The sequence below is a fragment of the Grampus griseus genome (genome assembly GCF_964374135.1).
Source record: "Grampus griseus genome assembly, chromosome: X".
NCBI classification, from domain to species: Eukaryota; Metazoa; Chordata; class Mammalia; order Artiodactyla; family Delphinidae; genus Grampus; species Grampus griseus.
Window position 1 is genome coordinate 2,738,795 of NC_138999.1, and position 26,945 is coordinate 2,765,739.

Below are 26,945 nucleotides of genomic sequence, written 5' to 3' on the forward strand. Positions count from 1 at the left end.
CTAGGTACAGTTCTCTAAAATGTCCTCATTAGCGAATGATGTGCAAAAAAACCCTTCAAACCAAAAACCGAAATGCTTACAAGTTTATTGCTGATTAACCAGCTTAAGCAATTACGCAGGACAATAAAATTCAATTTAGGCCACTAATAACTCTAGGTGGAATTTAACTGGGAGACAAACTAAATCCTAGATTATTGTTGCTGCCTACAGTATGTGAGCTCAAAAACGGTCCTTTTGTTGAAGTTTAAGTGCCGTATGGCTTCTGGTTTTTTAGGGGCAGAAAAATAAAGCAGCATAGGTTTTTACATGTAGAGGACAAAAGACTCGCACATTGGCAAATGTTCCTTCTCTAAATTAAATTATATTCCTAGAAAGTAAAGACTTATTCTAGTAGTTACTTATAAATGCATTATGATAAGCATTTTTTATGAAGCAAGTGTAATACAGAAAAATAAATTATATTGCTATGTTGAATTTGTAGCTTTCTTACCTTTATTATAAAAATGTTTTCCAAGTGATCATGTGACATTATACTTCAGTGCATTTTTGGCACAGTTTCCCTGTCAACTTAGTGAAGGCTTTCAGAAGGATATGTGTGAGGAACCAAAAGATATCTATGTATTTGTTACATTTATCTGTTAGAAGCAGCACTGTTTCTCCAACACAATGGAAGAGTATCAGTTTGCTCTCTTAAATCTGGACTTAATGGGGGATAGATGCCAGGCCACCAGACGTTAATACTCTTAAAGGTAAGGGATTCCCTCCCTAATCCACCTGTCTCTCAGAAGACACCTGTCCAATGGTTGCTTAGACCTACAGGGTTAGGCGTAGCTTGGACATGGCACCTTGAATGGTGCTTTAGTCCCACCGGACTTGCATGCTTTAGGGCAAAATTTGGGGACCCCTGGCATCCAGGGTATCCCAGAAACAGGTGAGCTCACAAAGACAGTTTCTTCTCAGCTCTGAATTCATGTGCTAATGGCCCCTGATACCTAAGAAGCCAAGAGGAAGATGGACATGTGGGTGGATTCTTCCTTGTGCTAAGCCTGGAAAAGTGTGAAGACACTTGGGAACAGAAAATGTTGTCCAGGCACACCTGGAGAATATTGATGCCTTTAAAATCCATTACCACATCCAAAAATGATACCCTTTCTGGAGAAAACCATAATCTGAAAGGATACATGCACCCCAATGTTCACTGCAGCACTATTTACAATAGTCAAGACATGGAAGCAACCTAAACGTCCGTCGACAGACGAATGGATAAAGAAGATGTGGTAAATGTATACAATGGAATATTCCTCACCCATAAAAAAGAATGACATAATACCATTTGCAGCAACATGGATGGACCTAGAGATGATCATACTAAGTAAAGTCAGACACAGAAAGACAAATACCGTATGGTATCATTTATATGTGGAATCTAAAAAAAAAAAAGACACGAACTTATTTACAAAACAGAAACAGACTTGCAGATATCAAAACACAACTTATGGCTACCAAAGGTGGGGGGGGATAAATTAGGAGTCGGGATTGACATATACACACTACTATGTATAAAATGGATAACCAACAAGGACCCACTGTATAGCACAGGGAACTCTGCTCCATATTCCGTAATAACTTATATGAGAAATGAATCTTAAAAAGAATGAATATATGTATAACTGAATCACTTTGCTGTACACCTGAAACACTGTAAATCAAATATACTCACAAAGTAAAATAAAAAATTAAAAACTAAAACAAGCCCCAAAATGATACCCTTTGCCTACGCAGGGTTACTGTGATGAATGATAAGGCCTCTCTGTGTTTGAAAATCTATCAGTATAATCTTTTAATTCAACCAGTGGAAGAAGAAAGCCATGTGATTGTATCAAGAGACGTGGAAAATGCATTTGAAAATACTTAGGTGGCTCAATCCAAAAAGGTAACAGGAAGAAGTTCAAAAAAAGAAAAACTCACATAAGAAAAGCACCTTCTAAAATCAATACCAGAATCAGACTAAAAAAGCAGACAGGCCTGCCTTCTGTTTCCATTTTACCCAAAGATTTTTTTTTTTTAAAGATTCTTGAAAATGCAATGAGACGAGTAAATGAAAATGTGTTATAACTACTGGAAAAGAACAAACAAAATGGGAACTCTTTAGTTCATAACATGAATGTGTACCTGAGAGGATGCATTAAAAACCTAATAGGGCAATTTGGTAAAACTGCAGAATAGGAAGTAAATTTTAAAAATCTTAGCTTTTTTCCTATACTAGCAGTAAAAACCTAGAAAGAAATACAGACAGATTTTATGCAAAATCCAATAACGATATAAAAATAACGATATAAAATATTTGCAGTGCATTTAATTAAAAAAGACACTGGGAAGAAACAGATCAGATCTCATTTAAGGAAACAAAATAAGATTTGAGCAAATGAAAGAACATGTTTTCTCTTCAAATGCTTAAATTTCATCTCATGTAAACACCAATACTACCCAAATTAACATAGGAATCAACTGCAATTCAAATCGGATTCCTAACAAGGTGTTTCCTGTTTTTCATTGGGCAGAGCGATCTTAGACTTTGTAAGGAAGATGCCTTTACAAGTACAGTTAGGAAATAAAGTTTAAGCATCATCAATAATCCGGGCTACGTTCTCCTATGTATGAGGACACCCTGCAGAGACACTCTAATCAAATGAATACGTTATACTTACTGGAATACACAGGAGAAAGTGACCCAGGCTGCCACACTGGAGAAACTCACCTTTTTTTCGTCCACGCTGTAGGTGAGGGAGCTGTCTCCCATCATAATTTGGGATTATGGCTCCCTGACACCCCCAATGTGCATTGACGTGGAAGCAAGTTCTCTACCATTATTTTCTGTCCCTCAGATAGACCCTGACTCTGAATCTTTTCCTCTAATCCTCCTACAACTAATATTAGATAAAAGTTAGTTTTAACGAAATAAATTATGCCTACTAGTAGGTAAAACACCATCAAACGTGGAATTTGAGCTTTGTCGCCATGTGTTTAGCACTCACTTCTGTGTTTCGGGGAGGGAGTGAGTGCTGGGGCTTGGGGGTGGAGGACAGAGCAGAGAGATACAGAAGAGAGAGGAGGCAGAAAGAGAGACACAGGAGAGAGACAAAGGAGAGAGGGGGGAAGAAGGGAAGGAAGCAGAGTGAGACAATGCTAAGGCAACATGACTGGTTTTCCTCAAATTTATTGTCCATGCAATTATGATTCCATGCAGGTTCGAGCCCTCTTCCGGAAAGATCCCACATGCCACAGAGCAACGAAGCCCGTGTGCCACAACTACTGAGCCTGCGCTCTAGAGCCCGTGAGCCACAACTACTGAAGCCCGTGTGCCTAGAGCCTCTGCAACAAGAGAAGCCACCGCAGTGAGAAGCCCGCGCACCGCAACGAAGAGCAGCCCCCCCTCACCGCAACTAGAGAAAGCCCGTGCGTAGCAACGAAGACCCAATGCAGCCAAAAGTAAATAAATAACTTTATAAAACAAACAAACAAGGAACAGCGAGATGGAGAAAGAGCCTGGAGATTGTAAACACCTCAGAAGAGGCATGTTTCCTTCCTTCCAAAGAGCAGGAGAAAGCACACAGGTGGCTAGTGAACTTATGGGGAGGTGTTTGCAGTTACCATAGGATGGATTCAATGTGCGTATGCTACAAACATGAACACAAATCTTCAAATACGAGAGGACGGCTGAATGAGCGGGAAAAAAGCATATTCATGGTCCATCCCTCCAAAGCGTATGACTGAAATGAAGTTGGTTTTATGGACACACGTGAGTGAGGACAGCCTCTACTTATGAAAGTGGCTTTAGCAAGCCTCTAGGTGTCAGGAATAATTACATATAGTCTAGAATTCATCATGGAGCCATACTGTCCATGCATTTTTTATGATTTTTTAAAATTAATTTATTATTTATTTCTGGTTGCATTGGGTCTTCATTGCTGCACACGGGCTTTCTCTAGTCGAGGCGAGAGGGGGCTACTCTTTGTTGTAGTGTGCAGACTTCTCATCGCGGTGGCTTCTCTTGTTGCAGAGCATGGGCTCTAGCGTGCGGGCTCAGCAGTTGTGGCATGCGGGCTCAGCAGTTGTGGCACATGGGCTCAGTAGTTGTGGCACACGGGCTCAGTAGTTGTGGCGCACGGGCTTAGTTACTCCGCGGCATGTGGGATCTTCCCAGACCAGGGCTCGAACCCGTGTCCCCTGCATTGGCAGGCAGATTCTTAACCACTGCGCCACCAGGGAAGCCCTGCCCATGCATTTTAAGTATCTCTATACTGACTTATTTTTATATGCATCTTAGTTTGTTCCAAAGCTCTAAATTAAGGGCTCTGAGGAGAAACACTGAGTAAAATACAGCAGAGGAATCCATCCTCGCAATGGTGTTGGGACCTAATCGGTGTTCTAAGAAGAAGCCTATGTCACTGGACACAGATTTATCTGTATTTGATTCCAAATTGTGCTGAGTAGTTAGATTCACCACCAAGCCTCTTATGTCTTTTTTAATATAATTTAAAAAATTTTTTAATTTATTTTTTGACTGTGCCGCGCAGCTTGCGGGGTCTTAGTTCCCTGACCAGGGACTGAACCCGGGGGCCCACGGCAGTGAAAGCGCAGTGTCCTAACCACTGGACCGCCAGGGAATTCCCTGTCCTATATTTTAATTCTCTTTTGCGTGTAATTCTTGCAACTTTTAGCCAACTCTGCTCCTTGGCTTTTCCTTCCAAACAAGGCCTTTACTAGGAAACAGTAACAGGAATCCAAGTAATAACACACTTTATGGCAAGTTTCAAATGGTTTAACCACCACTGGGAATTACATAAAAAACATGTGACTGAGAGAAAATCACCCTCCTTCAGTCCGTTCAGAATCAGCATTCTCCTCTTTCAAATGAAAGCTATGCAAATACTTCCAGGGGGTTATTGCTTCACCAGGGACGGGCTGTTACATAAACCCCAGGATGTACCCGTTTCAGTGTCAAGTGCACGGGGTCAAAGAAGCATGATCGTTTCTACGTACCTTTAGGAGACTTACAAAAAGGCAAGGGCAAGTATAATACTCGATAACGTTGCACACAACATTTGTAAACACACAACTTCGTGTAAAATAAAGAAAAAATCTTTACTAGAGGTTTGCTTATGGAAGTTCCAGGGTAGAATCCTACCCAGGATCCCACACGTGGTCCCTGAAACAGGATGGGCTGCTTTTTATTCTGCTACTGGGGGTTTTGTGTGCACGAGTCTGTATGTCTGTGTGAAGTGTGTGCATGTGTGTGTGATGTATGTGTGAATGCATGTATGTTTGCATACATGCATGCATGTGGCATGTAGAGACCAGTTCCATTTGCTCTTGAAGGAAACAAGGATGCTCCTTCTGGAGAGAAGCATTTCTACCCTCTGTTTCCTGGAGAGTACAGTCATTCCGAAACTGCCCCAGGATTAGCACGGCTAAGGCTCTGCTGCTGGTTTACAAGCCTAATCAAGCTGCCCTTCCCTCAGTGTGGACAAACTATGGCTCAAAGAATCAACGGACTAAAGCAAAATGACCATTTCGCTGTTACTGCTGTGTTTTAACCTCCTCCCCACATCTCTTCTGGACTTAAACTCTTTCATTCACGTGGCAAAAATTCACTGAATGTTTGTCTCTGCAAAAGTGATATCCTTAATGCTGCTATACTGAAAACCATGATTTGATAAGATACACGCACCCCGATGTTCACTGCAGCACTATTTACAATAACCAGGACATGGAAGCAACCTAAGTGTCCATCGACAGAGGAATGGGTAAAGATGATGTGGCACATATATACAATGGACTATTACTCAGCCATAAAAAAGAATGAAATCATGCCATCTGCAGCAACGTGGATGGACCTAGAGCAGCGGTCCCCAACCTTTTCGGCACCAGGGACCGTTTTCGTGGAGGACAATTTTTCCACGGTGGGGTGGGGGGCAGAGGGTTCGGGCGGTAATGCGCACGGCAGGGAGCAGCAGATGAAGCTTCACTCGCTCACCCACCACTCACCTCCCGCCGTGCAGCCCAGTGCCTAACAGCCCGCGGACTGGGACTGATCCGCGGCCCGGGGACTGGGGACCCCTGACTTAGAGGTTGTCATACTAGGTAAAGTAAATCAGACAGAAACACAAATACCATGTGATATTGCTTACACGTGGAATGTAAAAAAAAAAAAAAAAAAAGATTCAAATGAGCTTATATACCAAACAGAAATAGATCCACAGACATAAAAAACAAACTTATAGTTACCAAAGGGGAATGGGGGATAAATGAGGAGTTTGGCATTAACATATACACACTACTATATACAAAATAAGATAAACAAGAACCTCTACTGTAGAGCACAGGGAACTATACTCAATATTCTGTAATAAACAATAAGGGGAAAGAATCTGAAAAAGTATATATATATATACACACACACACACACACACACACACACACACACACATATAAATAAATAAAAGAAACTACATACATAGAAAAGAAATGCATCCTCACTTGGAATAATCTAGTCTAATGCAGTCTGCATACATTTCAGAAGGTTCAGTAATGGTGAGGTGACCCCCATTAAGGTTCCTTCATTATGGATTATGAGGTCAGATGCAGGCACTATGTGGATATGCAGAGCAGTCAACTCTAAAATTCTTATCCTGAAATGGTTCTTCCTTCCTAAAAGGGAGACATGAATATTTCCATCAGCTGACTGCCCTTTGTTTTGGAGGTGATCTTACGTAATACTTCACGGCACTGAGAAAGTCCCTGGCCACCAGCTACCTTAGAGTTACGAGTTAGCCGGGGTTCTTCACCACTGCTCTCAGCGGTAGACTCTGGCTGATGAAGCAGAAAGACACTTCCTGAGATCGACTGCACATTGGAAGGGCCAGTGAACCAGGTTACGGGGAAATCTTCCAGGAATAGTCTCCAACAGAAAACTCATGAATTGGTCTGGAGTAGACATTGCCAGGTGACACTTGGTGGTTATTGCCAACTACACTGTCACCCCATGATGTCATGCCTTAAGTCAGGGTTGTGACCTGCCACCATGGGAAGGTGGAAACCCCTCTCACAACTGACACCTAGAAAAACACCTCTGACTGAAGGAGCCTGGGTCACTGACTTGGGTCCTAGCTGCAAGGGAAGCGGGAAACTTGAATTTTATGTGTCTACCTTGGGTAGAGTAGACTCATAAAGGAAGAAAAATCCATGACAGTAGGAGCCAGTGCAAAACAAGTCAAGGAACCAAAAGTATGAGTTCTCCTCCAAGGAAATTTGTGGACACTGGGCACTGTCATAATTGATGAATCCCTTTCCTCCTGCTACAGGAATCTAGTTGAGTTCCGGCTGGCTCTGAGAGGAATGGGTCAGTCTACTCAGGGCTGAAAGAACAACTCCGTTGTTGGTTTGATGATGGTTAAGTAACATGTAGGGACGTACCTGTCTAACCAGCTTAACTAAAAAGCTACCGGGTGTTGTATTTTAGAGTTCCTTGTAACGTAAGCAATGTATAACTGCCTAGTGTGTGAAAGAAAAAACTTGATTAAAAATGTAATTAGTGGGACTGAAAATACAAGACTCATTAAGCACTTCTACGCTGAGCTATGTGCAGCTGAATGAACATTTCAAGATGAAAAAAGAATCCACTTCTTTGTAAAAGAAAGTAAAACCTTTCATGGTGAGCTGTGATGAAGTGGCCTGTTCAAGAGAAAAAGAAAAGAATTGCAGATTAAGAGAAAAGGCGAGAAATCCAGTTTCTCTGGAGACAGTGGCCTGGAAAGGAAGGCAGCCATTGCCATTGGGGGATAAAAGCTTTTCTTATTTCCTCACACTTCTATTCTGTGACAACATCAGACTGCTTATCTCCCAGATCTAAGTGCTCACCAGCGAAATTTGTTTGAACACACCAAGACGAGCAATAAATTGCTATCTATTTAATCAATCTTCATCAAGACTTTTCTGCCCTAAATTCTAACTGCCGGAGGGCAGAAACTGAATCCCAGCACACGTTTCTCGCACAGGATTTATCCGTGGTGTGGTTAACTAGAACCGCAGCCAATCAGTTACGGAACTGTAACTAAATCAGTGTTCCTGATTGAACCTGCACAGTTAGAGGGGAGAAAAAACAAAAACAAGCTTATCCCCCAGTTTTATTGATTTCAAGTAGCCTTGTTCCCTGATACGCCCTCCTTTGAGGTACAGCTTTCAACATACAAAGCCAGCAATCCTGGGCTTCCCTGGTGGTGCAGTGGTTAAGAATCCACCTGCCAGTGCAGGGGACACGGGTTCGAGCCCTGGTCCGGGAAGATCCCACATGCCATGGAGCAACTAAGCCCGCGAGCCACAACTACTGAGCCCGTGAGCCACAACTACTGAAGCCCGCGCACCTAGAGCCCATGCTCCACAGCAAGAGAAGCCACTGCAATGAGAAGCCCGCGCACCGCAACGAAGAGTAACCCCTGCTCGCTGAAACTAGAGAAAGCCCGCGCACAGCAACAAAGACCCAGCACAGCCAAAAATAAATAAATAAAAAAAATTAAAAAAAAAAATAAAAGACAGCAATCCTGTCTTTCCCAGGTTCCCGCTCTCTGCACGTCTCTACCTGGTCAGCACGGAGCTTTTGGACTCCCGCATATAAAATACGCCAGGGTTCTGAGAACACACACACGCCTCACTCTCCCCAACCCTGACAGCTTTCCTAAAGCTTTCCAGTCCACCTCCTAAATCTCTCTGGTACCTCTTCATCATGGAGGTGACCGTCACCAGGGTCCTGGTCACATTGTCTCTGGCCTAAGACAGGCTCTCTTCCTTGTAACAGCCCCTGAATGAGGCTGGCGATGCTAACAGATGAAGCCCAATCACTGGGCTTTCTACAGCCCTTTAAAGGCAGAGGTCTTCAGCCATTTTAAAGGGGGGTACGGGGAGTGTTCTTTCTTCAGAGACCAGTAATCCAAACAGATAAAATGAGACTCTGAGCGAGGTTTGCTGGGGGGCTCTGAATTCTCCTCACTCATAACCCTAATTCTCATCATGCAGGCGTTTGCCCCTCACCCACCATAATACTTTGCAGGACACTGTGTGAAAAGTTTTGTCCTAGATCAACACTGTCAATTAGAAATAGCATAGAAGACCCTTACAGTCATTACATTTTCCAGCGGCCACGTTAAAAACAAGTGAAAAGGAACAGGTGGAACAAATTTTAAAGTATGTTATTTAACTGAATGTACAGTATTCAAAATACCATTTTAACATGTAGTTCCCATAGAACTGTTAATGAAATAGTTTCCTTTCTTTTTCATAGCATTTAAAAATAGGACTCAAATAATATCAGAAAAGAACTACTATAAAAGAATAGTTCTTCACTGGCAAAAAACGTTTATCATTACAGAGTTTTGTTTTTTTTTTTTTTGCGGTACACGGGCTTCTCACTGTTGTGGCCTCTCCCGTTGCGGGGCACAGGCTCCGGACGCGCAGGCTCAGCGGCCATGGCTCGTGGGTCCAGCCACTCCACGGCATGTGGGATCTTCCCGGACCAGGGCATGAACCCGTGTCCCCTGCATCGGCAGGCGGACTCTCAACCACTGCGCCACCAGGGAAGCCCCCGAGTTTTAATTTAACTTTATGTTATAAAACGAATTCTAAAGCACCTTTGATTCCTAGGTGATCAATAACATATTTGGGGGAGACTGAAAACCCAGGGGAAGGAAGTACATTTTTTAGCACAATGACGGATCATTCATCAAAACTAGAATTTACACAGTTTTCATTTAACAATTAAGTTGTGAAGTAGTTTTCCCACAACACAAGAATCTGAAAAAATAGCGTATACAAGATGTTTAAAATCTTAACTTCTGAATATCAAAGGAAAGTTTGTTGTGGAGCTCTTTATAAATGCAGATAAACATAAATAATGAAATTCGAAGAATCTATGAATACATCACTGAACAAGTAACTGCTATTAAGTCATGTGTATCTTTCTAGACTTCTTTCTATGGATATACAAGAATTTTAAGTGGAATACTACTCAGCCATAAAAAAGAACAATATAATGCCATTTGCAGCAACACGGATGCAACTACAGATGATCATACTAAGTGAAGTACGTCAGAGAAAGAAATACTGTATGATATCACTTATAGGTGGGAATCTAAAAAATGATACAGGTGAACGTATTTACAAAACAAAAAAAGACTCACTGACATAAAGAACAGACTGCTGGTTGCCAAGGGGGAGGGGGTGGGGGAAGGATGGAGTGGGAGTTTGGGATTAACAGATGAAAACAAGTATATATAGGATGGATAAACAACAAGGTCCTACTGTAGAGCCCAGGGAACTATACTCAATATCCTGTGATAAACCATCATGGAAAAGAAGATAAAACAAGAATGTATGTATATGTACAACTGAATTACTTTGCTGTTCAGCAGAAACTAACACAAGAAACTAACACAACATTGTCAGTCAACCATGCTTCACTAAAAAATCTTGATTGAATTTAAAAAATATTTTTAAAAAACAAATATAGCTTCACGATCTAAATAAATGTTTAGAGACTGAAAATAAACATATATGCAAATGCACGATGCATGTTCAGAGAAAATGAGTATATTTTAATGTACGTTAAGCGTAAACCAGGCTCGTAAGCTAGGCATTAATTGTGGTTGTGGATGCCTTCTATTCCCTGACCACTACTTATTCAATATACAGGGGGATGTACAGACATAATTGTTAGTGGCTAGACAAATCTTTTATTTGAGGACCTGGCTCTCCATAAACAGAATCGCAATAGTTTAACCGTACACTGGCACTCACACCTTAGGACAGACCAATAAGTTAGACAGTGCTTAAAATAATCCCTAAAAGAGAACCACGAAGCGAACACCTAGAATGGAGATTCCCTGCCACGTCAGATCCTTAAATGATATGGTTGACCGTTGCATGTAGGAGAACAGAAAAGAGATTCCAAAGTGGCCAACTGTAAGCATATTTTAGGACACTTGTCCGGAAGATTTGGTCTAGCCTTGGGAAGGTGCATGGGGTCAAACAGACCATCCTATGGAGGCATTTCCATTCTGTTCACCCATCAAGTGGCAGTGAACCCTTGAAAATAAGGCTCTGTTTATGGAAACGATGCCCAGCATCTCTGTCTTTTTCTAACATCATCTACATCTCTCCACTGCGGGATGCACAGAGTTCAAACCTTTTACGCTCAGTCTTGCAAAGTTTTGCCCTGGTTGGATGGTGTAAGCAACATATATTTCCAGCCAGTCTTCCTCTCCCAAAAGCACTGGTATAATCCATAACGTAGCCTGACTGCATGCTTTTTCAAGCCTCGATCATTTCATGCTTCCCTGCTTTTGTCTGAGAGGTTGCATCAGAGCCCGTGAAAATTCGGAGCTTCAGGGGCGTGTAGTGGATCAAACAATAGCCCTCCACCCCCCATGATATGTACGCCCTAATTCCCAGAACCTGTGAAATGGTTAGGTGACATGGCAAAAGAGAATTAAGCTCATAGATGGAATTAACGTTGCCAACCAATTTAGAGACTGGGAGATAATCCCGGATTATCCGGGTGGGCTCCCTGTAACCATCAGGGTCCTTAAAAGGGGAACCGGGAGGCAAAACGCTCATAGTGAGGACCAGTGATTATTATTTTTGAAGACAGAAGTAGGGGCCATGGCCCAAGAAAGCTGGGTGTTCTCTAGACACTGGAAAAGGCAAGGACAGATTTCTACAAAAACCAGAAGAAACACAGCCCTGTCGACGCCTTGAGTTAGTCCAGTGAGAAGTGCAAATTTTGATCTTGAGAGCTGTATGCTTGGTTTTTTGTGTTTTGGTTTTTTTGGCCTCGACGCGTGGCTTGTGGGATCTTAGTTCCCTGACCAGGGATTCAAAGTAAAAGCATGGAGTCCTAACCACTGGACTGCCGGAGAATTCTCTATTCTTGGTTTTTTTTTTTTCCCTTTTCTTAAAGGCACTACCTTTGTGGTAATTTGTTCCAGCAGCAGTAGGTACCCAATACACACCAAAACTTTCTCTGACTACTGCAGAAGCAATTCCTCTCTCCTCCACGACTGCAACAAGTCTTACCACATTTGACAGGTGTGTTTTAACTGCCCTTCCTGTGTTTTCTTAAAAAACAAAATAGGGGCTTCCCTGGTGGCACAGCGGTTGAGAGTCCGCCTGCCGATGCAGGGGACACGGGTTCGTGCCCCGGTCCGGGAAGATCCCACATGCCGCGGAGCGGCTGGGCCCGTGAGCCGTGGCCGCTGAGCCTGCGTGTCCAGAGCCTGTGCTCCGCAACGGTAGAGGCCACAACAGTGAGAGGGCCGTGTACCGCAAAAACAAACAAACAAACAAACAAACCCCAAAATATACCTCAAGATTTATCACTGTTGGGACTCCTCAATGCTAATACACATTGTGACTGAAGGTAAGGTTTCTCATTAGCTATGTGGTAAATGAAACAATAAGGCATATTGATAACATTCTTTGAATTGGTAGGGTACCTGATATTCAGGAGAGAAAAATCAAAAACATCTTTTATGACACAGAGCAATGCTGTTTAAGACAAAATGTAGCATTTAGCCTCAACTTGTATCATTTAGAATAGGAGGAGAGAGAAAGAATTTCTCAGACAAGCAAAAACTAAAAGAACACAGCAATATTAAAGCTATCCTAAAAGAAATATCGAAAGGTCTACCTTAAATAGAAAAGGAGCGCAGAATGGGAGAAAATATTTGCCAACGATGTAACTGACAAGGGATTCATCTCCAAAATTTAAAAACAGCTCATGCAGCTAAATATCAAAAAAGAGAAAACAAAAAACACAAACAACTCAAAAAATGGGAAAAGACGTAAATAGACATTTCTCCAAAGAAGACATACAGAAGAGGCACGTGAAAAGATGCTCAAGATGACGAATTATCAGAGAGATGCACATCAACATGAGACAGCACCTCACACCAGACAGAATGGCCATCATCACTGGGAGACTGGGATTGACATATATACACCAGTATGTATAAAATGGATAACTAATAAGCACCAGCTGTATAAAAAAATCAAATCGAATCAAAATAAGAGAGTTCACCTAGAAACTTTTTATTAAAAAAAAAAGTCTACAAACAACCAATCCCGGAGAGGGTGTGGAGAAAAGGGAACCCTCTTACGCTGTTGGTGGGAATGTAAATTGATACAGTCACTATGGAGAACAGTATAGAGGTTCCTTAAAAAACTACAAATGGAACTACCATATGACCCAGCAATCCCACTACTGGGCATATACCCTGAGAAAACCATAATTCAAAAAGACACATGCACCCCAATGTTCACTGCAGCATTATTTACAATAGCCAGGACATGGAAGCAACCTAGGTGTCCATCGACAGATGAATGGATAAAGATGTGGTCCATATATAAAACGGAATATTACTCAGCCATGAAAAGAATAAAATAATACCATTTGCAGCGACATGGATGAACTTGGACATTGTCTGACCTACTTCACTTAGTATGATAAAGACAAATATCGTATGGTATCGCTTATATGTGGAATCTTTAAAAAATGATACAAAAAAACTTATCTACAAAACATAAAAAGAGTTACAGATGTAGAAAACAAACATGGTTACCAGGGGGTAAGAGAGGGGAGGGGTAAATTGGGAGATTGGGACTGTCATATACACAGTACTATATATAAAATAGATAAGTGATAAGACCAAGTATATAGCACAGGAAACTCTACTCGGTACTCTGTAATGACCTATATGGGAAAAGAATCTTAAAAAGTTATACATATATGTATAACTGAGTCACTTTGCTGTACAGCAGAAACTAACAACATTGTAAATCAACTAAAAGTCAATATAAAATAAAAATTTTTTTAATTTAAAAAAGAAATAAAAATTTAAAAATGGAAAAGCAGCAGGAATCTATAGGGAAGGGAAGATCACAATTGGAAAGTAAATCACATAAATAAGCAGGTATTCAGATAAAAAAAAAAATCAAAAAAATTTTTGTGAGACCAATGATAACTACAATGAACAGCAAAAGGAAAAACATGAAGATGTAAAAGAAATCAAAATTATAAAACGTGGTGGCGGAGAGTAAGAAAACAGATTTTTTTTAGAATGGTTTGAACCTATATGTCTATCAGTCTAAAGCAAGTACGTAGATATAGGAAGGGGTTAACATACTTGAAAAACAGGGAAACCACAAATCAAAAACATACAGCTTCACAAAAACCAAAAAGAAGAGAACACAAACATAGTACAAAAGCACTGAGCCCCAACTTACGGCGACACAGTTTCTATTTTGCCCTTGTGTTCACCAGTTCAGCGCAGAAAAACAAAAAGTAAATCAACCTAAGTCCAATATAACAAAGTATTTAATGCATTTAAAATTCTGACATGAAATGTTCCTGCAATATTTATTCAGACAATCAATGCCTGGCTTAGTAAGTACAGAAATGGTCAATGGAGCAATTTATTTGCTAACTGAACAATTTTAGCAAATTAAAAGTCTCTTTGCCCTTCAAGACTGAGCGTGCTATGGATGTCATTAACATTTTAACAATTTTGTGGGTATAATATTAAGTGTAGTAAAACAAAAAAAACTCTAATACATAATTACACCGCAAGCAATCTCTTGGAACTTTTAGCAAATATGCCGCACTGAACCCTGAGTGTCACACTCTTAATGGCGGAATGTCTATTGTGGATCAGAGGACCACTTAGAAGTCTCTCTTTAGAGAGAAAGGTAACTCTTAGCATAAAGGGATCCAGTTTTCAGATGGTAACAATCACCCAGTATAATTCTGAGAACCGTCAGATGTTGGCGGAGGGAAAATGACCTCCCCTTTCTAACTCTTGATGTCAAGCTTCTCATCTTGTAACTCGTTTCTGACTTTACCTCTTTTATGACCGTGTGGTTTGAAAGGACAGAAGACAAAAGCTTCCTGCAAACCGTGAGTTGACATTTGAAGCTAATGGTATCAAGCTGAAAGCCACCAAATTTTGAGTTGCAGGGTGTTGTTGTCTGTTAGGATTCTAATGTGGCTTTGAAACTGTAGGTATTATTTTATGTCGTTTCATTCACATTAAAATACGATCCTGTGGAAGGCAGAGAATGACATCACAGGAGAAATTCTGCTCCGTAGGATATGGAAAAAATTAACATTCTTTGCACACTGCACGCACATGCTGCTCGGAGAAGGATGTGTGTATACACATTTTCCAGGAGTCATTTTGGAAACACCGCCCAAGTAGGCTGCAAGCTCTTATTGATAAGAGAAAAATCGCTTTTCAAAAAAGGATAGGGGTGTCTCTGCAGTGGACAGATCTGGGTGCCTTTACCTGAGGCCAGACCTCAATCTAGGAAAAGGAATTCCGAGATGAACAAGTGTGCCATGCGCCTAACTGAAGGCGATTTGATGCCCTCAGCATCAAATCTGAAGAGTTGTCTGGGATTATTACCTTTCAATCAAATCGTGACTTCAGATCTAATCACTAACTCAACAGGAAACAATAAACAGGCATCTCCCAACTCCAGGAGATACAATCAGATGTCATCTACATCCAGGATGCAAGCGGGTTGTTCTACGAAAGCCCTGGTCTGACCTCAAGAAAGGTACTTGAAGTCAGATACCAGTGCAACGTGAGAGACTGGGCCAGATTAAGAGACACTTCACAGACATAACTTGGTCTGTGAAAAGTAACCAGTATGACTGGATGCCATGGAGGAAATCTGTATAGAAATAATGGGATTTTATGATATCAGAAAAATGAGCTTTATTTTCCTGAGGTGTGATAAAAAAAATTGCTGCCAGGCAGGAAAATGGTCTTTTATTTTTTGGAGGTGCGTTACTGAAGTATTTTGGGGATGAAATGCTATGATGTTTGTATTTATTTGAATTGGATAAGATTATGTTTCTATAACATACTATACCTACATGTTTATAAATTAATATTGTTTCTAACATGGGAATGAGTCTCCCTCCAGTAGGCATTTCTTACTGCCTGAAGACGCTTTTCTGCAGGGCAGGGGACCCACCCTATAGACTTGCAGTGGGCAGGGGCCAGCAAGGATGCTGCACGCTCTACAATGTGCAAGACAGCTCCACATAACAGATTCATCAGCCCCAAATGTTCGCAGTGCTTTTATCTATCTATCTATCTAATAATCTACATACATACGTACACATGTATGTGTATGTCTACGTAGCAACTATGATGGAATGTCAACTTTCTGTTAAAACTAAATGATGCTTATTCAATGTATTATTCTTTCGAGGTTTATCTACTTTTTAACATTTAATAAAGCAAATAAGGTAATACCTGGTTCCAGAAAAAGAAACACTTCCATCAACAGATGAATGGTTAAAGATGTGGTGCATATATACAGTGGAATACTACTCAGCCAATAAGGAGTGAAATAATACCATGTGCAGTTACATGGATGGACCTAGAGATTATCATACTAAGTTAAGTAAGTCAGATAGAGAAGCACAAATATCATATGATGTCACTTATATGTGGAATCTAAAATATGATACAAATGACCTTATCTACAGAACAGTAACAGTCTCACAGGCATAGAGAACAGACTTGTGGTTGCCAAGGGGGAGGGGAGGAGGGGAGGGAAGAATTGGGAGTTTGGGGTTAGCAGATGCAAACCAGTATATATAGGATGGATAAACAACAAGGTCCTGCTGCAGAGCACAGGGAACTACATTCAATATCCTGTGATAAACCATCACGGAAAAGAATATGAGAAAAGAACATACATATGTATAACTGAGTCACTTTGCTGTACAGCAGAAATTAACACAACAGTGTAAATCAACTCTCCTTGAATACAATTTTAAAAAGAAACACTTATAAAAATGTTTACCTTGATGAAAAAAGTGTAAACGTAGACGGCAGCAGAAATCAGCGTTAGTTATCTCAGGAAAATCAGATTATTTGGCTAGCTGCCATGCTGATCACATAGTAAGCTACCCAGAAGCCCTGGATCTAAATGAACCACCATTTAATAACGAGGAAATAAAATAACTACCATCTTTGTTTTTACAGGTCAGAACACAGAAAGAAGGTCCTATGAGAACTTAGATAATTTAAATCAAATTGTACCAGAAATACGACGATATGGAAGCTATCAGGCTTCACCTCGAACAGAACTTCAGAAACATTTTGCAGGATAAGAAGTGAACAGTATTGATTGGGCTTGGGAAAAACAATCCCTGCTTTTTGTTTTTTGACACCTGGGCCCAACGGAAGATACTTCAGTAATTGTGGGGACAGAAGAATACGGAAGCCTCTAAAAAATCTTTTTCTTGCAAAACAAAAACTATCTAAATGTATTCAAAACCTTAACTCAAAGCACAGATGAAAAGGCTGTTTCTACTACTATAGAAAGAAGAAACTGTAATTCGGAACAATTTTGTAAGTTACATTGCTAAGGAGAAAACCAGATGCCCTTAAAAGGTGAACCCTAAAAGAATTGAGAAGCCTCTGAATTTCTCAAGAGTAAAAATGGAGACACTCCCAACACATTACTCTAAACTAGGGATTAAACTTCCATATTTTCTGGTTTTTCGAGAAGTCTAGGTAAACTATGATTGAGTGACGCTTCCTGACTTGCTGAGCTAATATGTATACTCACGTACTTATGCTGTTTGGGACTATAAATAGAACTGGGTACGTTTTTATTGAAATAAATGTACATGAGTGAAGGTCACAGATTTGAATATACAGTCCAATGAGTATTCTCAAATATGTGTGAATAGGTACACATCTTCCATACCAAGAGAAGTATACTCTCACCACTCAAAAAAAGTCACTTTCTACTCGGTGTCTTTATTCCCAGAATAAACACCACAGCTATTCAACACGCTGGATTAGTTGTGCCCTGTGTTGAAATGTGTTATGAACAGAATTATGTAGTGGACATTGTTGTTTTCCTCTTACCACTTCACTTCACATAATGTTTTGGGATTCACCCACTTTGTTGTGTCTATAAACCATTTTTTTTTCCCATTGAAAAGCATTCCATTATGTGAAAACTATTACAATTTGGTTGTTCATTTTCCTGTTGAAGGACATTTGGGTGCTTTTAATTTGGTGCCATTAAGAAAAAAGTTTACTGACTTCATAAAGAATCAACGTCTTAGAACTTTATTTTGGGACTTCCCTGGTGGTCCAGTGGGCAAGACTCCGCACTCCTAATGCAGGGGCCTGGGTTCCATCTCTGGTCAGGGAACTAGATCCTGCATGCATGCCGCAACTAAGAAGCCCACATGCCACAACTAAGACGCAGCGCAGCCAAAATAAATAAATAATAAATAAATAGATTTTTTAAAACTTCCTTATTTTGAAATAGAGACACACATAAGCTATAGAACTGACAGAGTCACTTGTCCTACCCAGCTTATCCAAAGATGACATCTCATAACTATAGCAGAGTATCAATACCAGGACTTGAAATTCATGCAATACTCTGTTAACCAGGCTACGGATCTTATTCAAATTTCACCTTTTTTACACTGTAATGCACTGTTTGTGTACACAGGAGAATCAACTTAGGATTTTGTTAATAAATGACTCAGTTTTCTATTTCAATGATCTAATATTTATTTTATCATTTTTTTCTCCTTATTTTCCACTAAACTTGCTCTTTTTGCTGAGGTGAAAACTTAGCTGATTTCACATATTTTTATATTTCCTCGTAAGAATTTAAAGACATAAGTTTTCCTCCATGCTCTGCTTTGCTTGCAAGCAACAGATTTTGATACATGTTGATTTCAATTGCAGTTCAAAATATTATTTTAAATTTCCCTAAGGACATTCTCTTGATCAACGTTAATTCAGAAGCATGTTGTTTAATTCCTAAATATTTGGAGATTTTCTACATATGCAATGTTCATCAACTTCTAATTTAATCCACTGTGATCTGTAATTAGGATGAAATACAAGAAAATATTTGATTCAAACAAACAAACAAAAAAACCCAGCAGAAGCAAAAAATGCTATTTAAAACTTGAGGAGAGATTAGGAGAGACATACACAAAACATACATTCCAATTTCTGAAAAATGCCTGGCAAAGTTTCTGGTGATAGTCTTATTGAGACTATAAAAAAATTTTTTCTTTTAATAACAGCCATCTTTTCTTTATTTTTGGCTGCATTGGGTCTTCGTTGCCGCATGCGGGCTTTCTCTAGGTGCGGCGAGCGGAGGCTACTCTTCATTGCGGTGCACGGGCTTCTTCTCATTGCGGTGGCTTCTCTTGTGGCAGAGCATGGGCTCTAGGAGTGCGGGCTTCAGTAGTTGCGGCATGCAGGCTCAGCGGCCATGGCTCACGGGCCTAGTTGCTCCGCGGCATGTGGGATCTTCCCGGCCCAGGGCTCGAACCCGTGTCCCCTGCATTGGCAGGTGGACTCTTAACCACTGCACCGCCAGGGAAGCCCTATGAAAAATTTTGAGCTTGATAACAGTGCAAGCAAATTTTCTTGCAGCTGGTTAGGGGATGGGCTTCAGGATGTGATGGGAAGTGTTTTTTTACGGCTTGTTATCAAGCTGCTGCAAGGTTTTTAGGGCTGCAGAAAAGGCCTTTTCCCTGGTCTTCCCCCCTTTACATGACTGTCCACAGCTTGCACGGATCCATAAAAAAACATGCTCATTCTCCAAAGCGCTAGCTTGCTTCGAGCAACATTTCACAGTGTCGAGAAAGCTAAAAGGACCAGCCAAATTACAATGAAAATCAACTGAGAAAGGGTAAGCCCGTGCATTCCGTTTCTCAAAGGCAGGATGGCGAACTGCTAGTTTCACTGTTCATTAAATCTAGTTAATGGATGCATGATGTGAAGAGAAAGCAGTTTACCAGCTCCCGGTGTGATTAAAGCATACCCGGGGCATTGCATATCTTTCCAATTACACATTTTGAGATACACGTGGAGAAACCGTAGCCAATGCAGACGAAGGCCACTGAGGGGGTTAAAAGGACTCGCCGTGCGTTTACGGGGAAATTGACAAAGGCTCCGTCTAAGGACTGGCTGTATGGTTGTGAGAAGTGTTCTTGAGGAGAGAGAAGGTTTTGGGAGGCCGGCTGCCTCCTGCAGACAGTTTCAAAGGGAGGCTATTTGCCAACTGGGAGAGGATGTGCAAACATAAGACCTTAAGGTGTTGTAAGCAGGTCAGTGAAAAGGATGCCCATTCTTGTAACCATCGTGGGATCGATGGATCCCGTTTTCAACGGACAAGGCATGGAGAAGACAAATGAGCTCAAGGAACCCAAGATCCAGGCTGGAGATGAGGTTGCTATTCCTGATGTTACAATCACCACCAGCTACATCTATACAACGGTGGACAAGGCCCCCGAGGTTCCGGCATCGGCCTCACGTAACAACACTCCCAGTGGCCAGGGGTGGAAATGCAACCGTTTACATATGGGGGGGATACTTCCTTCTCTGTCCCTGAGTCTAAGTACTAAGTCTGCTTTACTTGTTTTTTCCTTTTTGTCATGACTGGAGATCAGAGACTTTTATATAATCAATTCACCTCCACATACTAGGAAACGTAAACCTCTACCATCTGCAGTTCTTCTAGCCAACTTACAAGCTATCAGATTACCATGGCAACTGCAGGTCCCCAGAGGATGAACACTGAGGTGGGGGGCTGTTTTGAACCTGAGTCCATCTTTCAGTCCAGGCTGTGCACTCTTGCAAAAGGTGTGTATTTGGGCTCGTTTGTTGAGATCACATGTATCTGCTGAAGCTTGTCCTAATGCACATATGCTACATCTTCAGCTAGGAACTCCTTCAAAAGAATATTATCACATAAACAGGGAACTGGAGCGAACCAAGGAGCAAAAGGCCGCATGGCATCCCTCCTGGGAGAACAAACGTCAGGATGTGCATGGCGGGGGGCCGGGTCGGGGGGTGCTACTTTCCTTCCAAACTGTTTGGGGCAAAGAGTGTCGTTGTTTACCTTGTTTTCTTGCCACAGAGTGGGCTGCTCTATAAACTGGGTCTTTGCATAAAATGACGAAGGTGATAAGCCCACGATGATAAATGCAGGTGGTGTGAATAAATAAAATGCATGCATAGGGAAAGAAGGGCGGGGCGATCCCCATGTCTTTTCATTAACAGTAGACGTCAATCTACCGTCTTTGTATCTTCTGTCCTTCTCTTCTTTCCCTTCTTGTTCAAAGCAAAAACTGTATCGTGAGGAAAGCAGTGTAGCAACGCTTCCTCACAATTTTTAGAGCGTGGGACTTGGCATCATTTCATTAAGTGTCTCCCGCCTTTAACACTCTGTGACTTTCTAGGATGTGCTCTCGCGCTATTTCAACTTCGTCAGCTGTAAGCTGGGTGAAGAAGGATTCCAAGTGCCTAGAGCTGGTGGGAGCATTTTATAAAATTACTTACACAAACCCCTCCACAGAGGACCTCGCATGTGGTCAGTGATCAAACAGGCAGCCTTTTAAAAAATAATTGTTCACCCCTAGTCTTTCTAGAACAACCCACTCCCTTGCAGAAGAAGCATGTCTTTGGGAAATACTGATGGGGAGGGAGACTTGGCAATGACGGCTCATAGATCTGCGTCCTCAGGACAGCACAAATGAAGGCGGCTCAAGACAAAACTCAATTAAAGCAATCAGATCACCCCTAGTTTCTTCTGCTACTTTTCTTTCTTTTTCTCCCTCTCTTTTCCCCTACGAAGCCAAGAGGGAGTTAACGGAATTCAATCATGGATAAAGAAGATGTGGTGTATATATATACAATGGAATACTACTCACCCATAAAAAAGAATGAAATAATGCCATTTGCAGCAACATGGATGCAACTAGAGATTATCATACTGAGTAAGTCAGATAGAGAAAGACAAATACCATATGGTATTACTTATACGTGGAATCTAAAATATGATAAAAATGACCGTATCTACAAAACAGAAACAGATTCACAGGTGTAAAGACCAGACTTGTGGTTGCCAACGTGCGGTGGAGAGGCGAGTGGTGGATTGGGAGTTTGGGGTTAGCGGATGCAAACTATTATATACAGAATGGGTGAACAACAAGGTCCTACTGTAGAGCACAGGGGACTATATTCAATCTACCGCAATAAACCATACTGGAAAAGAATGAAAAAGAATATATTTATATAACTGAATCACTGCTATACAGCAGAATTTAACATTGTAAATCAACTATACTTCAATAAAATAAAAGGATTCAATCACGGACATGGCTCAGAAGGAAGCTATTGTCACTTAAGCACTAACAGATTTTTACTCTAAAATAAGAGGTCCGCAGATGACAGCCCATAAAGCAAATCTAGCCCGCCACTTGTTTTTCGTATGGACTACTGCCTAATATTCCTTTTACATTTTTAAATGGCTGGGAACAAATAACTCAAAAGAAGAGTATTTCATGACATGAAAAATGGTGTGAAATTCAAATTGTGTCCGTACAATTATTGGAACACAGCCATACCCATTCACTGACATTATCTGTGGGTCGTTTTGTGCTACTAGGTACAGTTGAGCAGGTGTGGCAAGGCACACAAAACCTAAAACGTTTAATACTGTCCTGTTCCATAAAATTGTCCAGAGCATGTGCTGATCCTTCCTCTAAACAAACGTTTTCGGGGGAGAACATATCACATGAGATTACCTCACTCAGCAGGGCGATACGTGAATTCAATGGGTTTCTACTCCATTTTCAATAACTTACGGTATGAGAATAATATAAATACAAAGGGAAACCAACTGAGATTAATAATATTGTTGAATAAATATTCAGGACGCTTTGAGCAAATGCCTCAGAATTTTATTTACGCACCGGGAAGTTTTTTTTTTTTTTTCTTCCCCCATCCAAAAGTTCTTGAGAAGACTGAAGGGATCCAGGAAGCCTGGGCACAGTCATTTTCAGTTAGCTACAGGCGGTGTTCAGAAACAAAAGGTACATGTCCAAATTCCACAAGAACGCATTTTATGACAGAGAATTCCCTTCCCAGAAAACTGCCTGAATCTCTCTTCTAAAAATAAACAGGATGGTTCCTTTTTCCCCCCCCTAGAAGATAACTGTGCATTCTGTGCTGTGATCCAGCATCAAGCCAGTAAGGAAGCAATGGCGTCATCTTGGGTTTGTGAGCGTCAACCGTGACGGGAAGTGCAGTAAATGATCAGGGGTCCCCGTCACTGCTGAGCAGACAGCTAATGATGTGACCACAGGCTTCAGAAGGACCTGCCCATAAAGCAAAACAAAGGGACGCTATTTGCTAAGAAGCTATCATTGAGTCACCGCTTACGACTGATCTGTTTTTTCACCCGGATGACATTCCTGCCATCTGTCCACTGAAGCAAGAGACGCTTTGCATTTAAGCCATCTTGGGATTTTATTTTTCTTTAAACGATAGGTTACAGGTCAAGCTGGTTACCAATCGCGGCATGATGTGTGAAAACGAAGTAGTAAGGAGAATATTAATGGGATATGAATTTCTGTATTCCGTGGAGCCTGAACTTGGCATTCTAAACTTTTCTTGAGGGAACCAAAGAGGGAAAAAGAGTTGAGATTAAGGAAAAAAAAAAGATAGGAAGAACTCAGCTACACGGACTGATGTAAATTTCTTATCAGGTACTTCCTGTTCTACAAATAAGTAACACAGCTTTCCTCAACAGTTAACAATTTTGCAGATTAGGTTCAGCAAAGTCAGCTAAAGTGATCGACACTGGAACTTTATGACCACAGTAAAGAAATTACCAAATACAAAAAGAAAAAAAAAAAGAACACAATTGTGCTAACTATGGACCCCAGAGATGTTTTCTCAACACAGGAAAGGGAATAGTGATGGTTACGTCTCCAGGGAGGGGTAAACCACCAAGATCCTAGTTGGAAACAGATCTACTCCAAAGTGATGCAGAGGAGAGTTTAGTGAGAGGACTACTGACAAAGGCGTGCTGAAGACTGCACTTGGCCATCTGCGCTGTGGATGTGCACTAGCAGAATCACTAACCTGTAACCAGCTCTGGATGGGAAGGACAAGAGGAAGAAGATGCTCGTCAGAACCTGTAGACCTTGGGAGGCTGCAGGTATGCAGAACCATGGAAAAGCCCACAAGTGGTCACATCAGAGGGCACAAGCCCTACACCACGCTAAAGAAGAACAACAATCTTCGGGGAGTAAATTAGTACCTTTCTATTACACGTGTAGACGGACAAGGTCAACAGAAGAGAAACTCTAGAAATACACCCAACCACATGTGCAAATTTAGTCCCTAAAATGAAGAGATCAATCAACAGGGACCGCTTTATATACATGTATATTTGGAAAACTAGAAGAGATTCCCTACCTCACACCATGAATAAAAACAGACTCCAAATGGATTAGCAATCTACATGGAAAAAAATGTAAAATTTTCCACGTAAAGGTGAGTGATTTGTCTAAAACCTAGATATATAGCAATGCTCTGAAACTGACTCAATGTTCAAACTCAATTAGATAGACGATAGGTAGGTAGGTAGATAGATAACAGACTATAGATAGGTAAATGCATGCCAGATGGTAGATGGATAAACAGACAGCACAGGAGTTAGTTTATTTAATACGTCAAAAAGGCAAACAAACATTAAATATGCTTGAATAAATCAAACATTACATTTAAGAAGAATTAAAGGAAAAAGAATCCCGTTTTAACTTCCAATATCATGAATAAAAAAATTCTATCATCTAAGCAATCGGAAATATAGAAAGAAAAGAAGAAAAGAACAACGCTGTAGTGCACTTAAAATTTTAAGAGGGTAGGTTTCATGTTAAGTATTCTTACCACGACAAAATAAATATTAAAAACATGAAAGGGCTTCCCTGGTGGCGCAGTGGTTGAGAGTCCGCCTGCCGATGCAGGGGACGTGGGTTCGTGCCCCGGTCCGGGAGGATCCCACATGCCGCGGAGCGGCTGGGCCCGTGAGCCATGGCCACTGAGCCTGCGCGTCCGGAGCCTGTGCTCCGCAATGGGAGGGGCCACAACAGTGAGAGGCCCGCGTACCGCAAAAAAACAAACAAACAAACAAAAAAAAACCCAAAAAACATGATAACTACAAAGTAAGTTGAAAGGAAAAACAAATTGGCTGTCACATATTTTCTGTTAAAGTGAAAATTGTGACTTAAAATTTTAAATTATTCAAATTATTTAGATTATTATTCAGCAGAAACATACTTCAAACAGATATAAAGTGAGATTGAATACTAAGTGATGAACAGATGAATACAAAAAAAAGAAAATAAAAGTAATTTTAATATATGTGGAATTTTAGGTTAAGCATAGTAATCAGAATCAAGAGAAGTTTTAATGATTGAAGATGGAATTTCTGATGATATGTCATAAATTTGTAGACTTATCAACATGACAGTTGAAGATACAAATGAGAAATAATCTGAAAATGATAAAAAATAAAATTTTAAACACTACAATGAACCTCATTCAGGTTGGGCAGATTTACTACAAAATTAGGAATGAAGAGAAAGTGACTAACAATCACCAGTTTGCTTTGGGGTCCACATTCCTATCTATGGGGAGGGGTCTTTCGGCCCTCAATAAGAGAGCTGCTCTTTAATGTATCAGTGGAATTTCCATAAAAATCAGTACTTCGATCTTTCCCAGGGCCAAGTCTATCCATAAGCCAACAAAAATTCAATGGCATGCAAAGAAAAATTAAATTAGAAAGATCAGTCATTAAGAAAGGACCAAAACTAAAAACTCAGTATCTACCAAAGAGATGGTTTGAAGTAACAGTGGCTGTCAGTACAGTTTCTGATATTTCCTGCAAAAATACAGAACAAGGACAGATTTAATGACACAACACCAGCCATGACAAAACTCTATGACTGAGCATGCCTAGCCCTCAAAATAACTAAGTATTAAATGGGGGAAAAAAATTGTCCAAGTTGCAAAGATTCGTGTGTCAGGGCCCGCACTGCTGCATGGCAAGGAGAGTGCAGCCCAGGAGGATGGGATTGGGGGCGGGGGGGGGGCGGGGAACCTGTCATGTTGCATGGTCAACATGGAGAATACTTGTTTTTATTTTATTATAATTGATTTGCAATGTGTTAATTTCTGCTGTACAAAGTGCTTCAGTTATACGTATATATACATTCTTTTTCTTTCTGTATTCTTTTCTATTATGGTTTATCACAGGGTATTGAATATAGTTCCCCAGGCTCTACTGTAGGACCTTGTTGTTTTCCATCCTGTATATAATACTTTGCATCTGCTAATCCCAAATTCCCAATCCATCCCTCCCCCACCCACGTCCCCCTTGGCTACCACAAATCTGTTCTCTATGTCTGTGAGTCTCTTTCTGTTTTGTAGATAAGTTCATTTGTGTCATATTTTCGATTCCACATATAAGTGATAGCCTATGATATTTGTCTTTCTGAGAATGCTTTTTAACTTAGTATTTAAAACACTAACTATAATTAAAATAGAGGTAGTATATAGGATAGTCAAAGGACTGCATTAGTGTAAAAAAAAAAATGGAACTCAAGCTCTTTCCCTGTGTATTGGGCACACAGCTTATCTTTCTGGCACTCAGACTTCTAACTTCTTAAATTAGTAGCTGAGCTGACTTAGTTGTTTGGATGTGGTTCCATGGGGGCTTCAAGGGGGTCATTCAATACACACGTGATTGCCTGAATTTTTCTGGAGAGAGGATCGCAGCTTTCTTTAGCATGTCAGTGTCGTATGAGGCTCAAAAGAGACAAAAGTGCTGGAGTTGACCCACTTAGCCCTTCTCAGTGCTAACATCTGACTTCAGCAGAAAATATGGGGTTCTTGTAGCATCTGAAAATCTTCTAGAATCAAAGACACTGAGACTGGGATGATTCTCTATGTACAGTATTTGAGTTTGGACAT